The sequence below is a fragment of the Rhea americana genome, unplaced genomic scaffold (assembly GCF_003343005.1).
Source record: "Rhea americana isolate MKP2758 unplaced genomic scaffold, rheAme1 scaffold_96, whole genome shotgun sequence".
Classification (NCBI taxonomy): Eukaryota; Metazoa; Chordata; class Aves; order Rheiformes; family Rheidae; genus Rhea; species Rhea americana.
In genome coordinates, this window is record NW_028187155.1 from 2,623,627 (window position 1) to 2,627,693 (window position 4,067).

At 49.1% G+C, this 4,067-nt stretch overlaps 1 protein-coding gene across 2 annotated transcripts in view; it reads left to right on the forward strand.

Moving 5' to 3' along the window:
- The first annotated feature begins 3,852 nt into the window (after positions 1 to 3,852).
- IL1RAP (interleukin 1 receptor accessory protein) overlaps positions 3,853 to 4,067 on the forward strand; it is a 51,906-nt gene continuing 51,691 nt past the window's right edge. Inside the window, exon 1 of one of the 2 annotated variants that reach the window (XM_085325173.1) lies at positions 3,853 to 3,964. The gene's annotated coding sequence lies outside the window, so the exon portion shown is untranslated. The remainder of the gene's footprint in view (positions 3,965 to 4,067) is intronic. The other variant, XM_085325175.1, reaches the window with a different exon arrangement.

Sequence of the window (4,067 nt, forward strand, 5' to 3'; positions counted from 1 at the left end):
GGCCTCCTCCTATTTAATATTGTAAATAAATTTGTAATCCATATACAGTTTAAGATTATTTTAAATTGAAGCAAACACAAGGAAGAGGTCCAAGGGGAATAGAGAGTCATTTAGGAAAGAAGACTGAAAAGCTTGTCTTGTGTAACTAGGAGGTAAAAGAGACAAGAACAATTTCTATAAAAATACCTGAGTAAACAGCAGGGAGCAGAACTGAAATGAGAACCAATGCTGGTGCTGGTACATATGGGAATAAGCTGGCTGTGGAAGTGACAGGAAGGTTTATGACTATCAGGGAGTTGGGTAGTCTAGGAAAATCTCCTAAGAGGAGCAACAAGGACAGAAAACATGGACCTGTTTTAAGATGGAGCTTGGTCTGTTCATGGAAAGGATTATATGACATTGTGGTGGATGAGGCAGAGAACCAGACTGTGCAATCCAGGTTCCTTATGTGTTTCTAGTTCTAAAGTTAACTAACAGGAATAGGAGAATAGCAGCAAACCGAGGTCTTTGGCTGCTTGTAACTGAAGATCTGTGGAACATTTCCCCAACAGTTGCAATACCAACAGCTCCAGTGTCTTGGCTACATTTCAAAACATTCCTTTGCTATTAAAGTCCTCCCCTGTGGTTGCACTTAGTAATGCTACTCTTTGCTCCCTGCCTAAAATTGTGGCATAATGCTGCATTTTTTTGTGCTTAAAAATGTTTTATGTTTACTGAGTTGCTTTTCAAACCATAGTATAATTCACTCTAGGGCGTAACTGTGTTGAATTTTAACCCTGTATAGAAATAGCTCACACTAGCATAGAGAGCGGATGGGAGAAAAAATAGCAATACAAAAATAATCCTTATGACAGCACTGAGTCCAAGAGAGCAATATTACCCTCATTTTACAGTAGGGAGTTGGTGATTTTTTTAATCTGTAAGCTAAAAGAGTCTGAAACCTTTCCTATGAAAACAAACAAGCAGGTGTGGTTTGGGATTTTGATACCAACTTTAGTCTAAACTCAATCTCTGGAAACTTGGCCTTGAACCTTAGTTTATAAGCCTTTCAAGGAAGTCTAGTGCTGAATTGTAGCTTTCCACCAAAAGAAAATTAATGACATTAGTGTAAAGCCCCTCATTTGCACTGACAGAAGTAGGCTTTAAAATTTTGGAATGGTGTGAATTTCTCAGGGTGCATATATGTATAGATGACTATTAACCTGCATTACTGGTATTGCAACAGTGCCTAAGTCTTCCCAAACAAGAGTAACGACATGTCCTATCTCAGGTGTGTATCTATGGATGGAAGACATTATACAGGGCAAGGTATCATTATTATTACTATTATTTAACTCTTGTAACACATCCGTCACCAGAGCAGCTGAGCTACTCCCACAAYTGCATTAAGTATCACAGCTAAAATATGCAATGCTTTTGGTATTTCATTCTCCGAGGAAAAGTGGACTGTCTTGTTTCAACAGAAGTTTTTAAGCACATATATTTCTGTAGGTACAGTGGAAAATACAGATCACAAAATGTGCCTTGCTACCCCAGTTTTGTCTATATTCAATGATGAAGCTGAGGGTACAGATATGTAAAGTAACTCCAGACAAACTAGTTCAGATCCTAGAGCTGTGCAGTTAGAATGGGGCAAAACACAGATTTATCTGCCCTAGAAGTGCAATAGATTAGCCTATATGGAGTTCTGCCTTAATACACTTGAAATACTTGGATGAATTTAGGTTACTGATAGCTTGAGTAGAGCTGACTCCAGACACAATTCAAGCAGACATTTTTTCGAGGACTTTAACCAAAGCAACAAGAAAGCTGCTGGGACAAGGAAGTTTCTGCCTACTTTTCCTGTGCCCTGGAAAGAGAAGGGTAGAAAGTTTCAAGACTCCCTTCACAGCTTCAAGGCTCCCTTCACCGCTCCATCTCACTTAGTGGCACAGCGAGGCCACAGCCACTCTTCCTTGGAGAAAAAAAAAAGAATATGCCCACGCTGATGACCTGGGGTGGGCTGATGAAGACAAGACCCTCCTTCCACAACAGCATGGTGTGGGCAGTGTTCACCTACCTCGCCTTGGGGAGAAAGTGGGAAGATGTGTGCTAGCACCAGCTGTGAGAGATTGTGCCAGGTACCCTGACCAGGCCCTGCTCTCCAGCACAGATTTGTTGCAGATGCTTCCACTGTGCCGGGAGTTGGATTCCTGGGGCAGTCCCTGTGCTGGGGCTTCAGGAGATGGAGTGAAATTTGGTCTTCTATATTTCCTGGGCCCTTAGCCTGAAGATAAGGACTAGGATATTGAACTTGGTCCAGTGTGGAACAAATATTGTAGCCAAAATTGCTAAGATGTGCTGCAGCACTTTGAACTAATAGGGGTTTCTTTAGTGCTAAGGGCTTTGTGTCCAGACATATAGCTTTGCTGTCAGCTTGCCAAGAGGTAACAGAAGCATGAATAAGGCTAGGTCATTTCTTGCCAGGATGGAACAGAGTCTCTCAGCCAGCCTAGGAGGACAGAAAGTTTTCATCCCTGCTCAGGGTAAGAAAACTCCCGCACTAGCAACTACACTGATTATTGCTGGCCACATTCTCCATGAGAAGATGCTGGCACAAATTTCTGCAAACTCTTCCAGTCATCATCATCACTACTGTTTTCCTTGGAGTCAGCTTCGGGCATCTGTTCTTCATCCAGGAAACATTTCGCTCTCATCAAAGCTATGTCTGTGGTGGAGATAAGACAAAGGATGTGTGTCATGTTGGTATCGCTGATACAGAGCTGTGCATTAGGTCTGCCAGGCAGCTCATGTGGATGTTGAAAAAGGCCTGCGGGTGATGAGGGAAGCGCCAGCTGGTGACAGAGCCATTCCTCTCAGTACATCTGGATGTGTCCCACCGTGGCAGACCTGTCACATTTAACATGTTGGATTGAGTAGCTACCACTTCTCTGGGGTGAGGCTGCACAGCATCGTGCTAGGCACTGTGCAGTGCCACTGCTCTTGCTAGTGCGAGCTACACTCCTAGCACACCATGGAGAGRAGAAGCAGAAATGGCACAAAGCCACGTTTTCTCTGAGCCCTTTGCTTTTTCACGGGGCAAATGACAAGTGGATAGTCTACAGGGCAAGCAGCAGGACTCTGCACACTATTCTGGTGCTTTATTGACAGACTCCAACGGCACCAAATGTCATTTAGCCACTTGGGAGAAGGAGTTCTGAATTCAGATAACTTCCTGCTTCCCACTTCACTGCAAGGCGCTTAAAGTTGGGAGAGCAATTTGAGCCAGGAGAGGGAGCCATGGCCCTTGTGTGGCCGTGTAACCCATCTCCTCCCTTGCAGAACCTTGCAAACTGGGGAGATGGACRTCGCGGGACCTTTGCAGCTCTGCGTTTGGAGGAGCTGCTCCTTCCCGCAGGAGACCCCACTCTCTGCAAGGGACGGGGCTACGCGGCCATGCCCAGAGCTCGCTCAGGGCCGAAGGAAGGTCCYGTGCCGCCCACTGCCCTCGCAGCCCCCGGAAAAGCGTGAAGGGCCTTGTCCGCCTCAGTGCAGGTGCGGGCGTGCGGGGCGCTGAGGGCGGCGCCCCTGGGCAGCGCTGCTTCCCCCGCGGGGCGAGCAGCTGCGGAGGCGCTTGCCTCCCGCTCGACAGCTGGAATAGCGCAGGGGAGGGGAGAGCCGCCCCCGCCCCTCGCTGCACATCTGGGCAGGGGCGGCGCAGCTGGGGGCGGCACAGCTGGCGCGCGCGCCCCTGCCCGGCACATCTGGAGAGGACCCGGGGGGGTGTGTGGAAATGGGGAAATCCTCCTGATTTGCATAGCGGGCCCGGCCCGGCGGGGGGCGGGGCGGCGCGGGGGCCGAGGCGGCCCGAGGAGCAGGAGCAGCAGSAGGAGGAGGAGGAGGAGGAGGAAGAAGAAGAAGAAGAAGAAGAAGAGGGGAGCGCGGCGCGCGGGACGTGGCTGCGCGCGCCCTGCCGCGCGCCCAGGTGAGCCGCACCGCGCGCTCGCGCGTGGGGGAGCGGAGGGGGAGTGTTGCGCGCGTGTTTTCGCGGTGCGTGGGCGCGGGGCGGTGCGTGCGCGCGGGGCGGG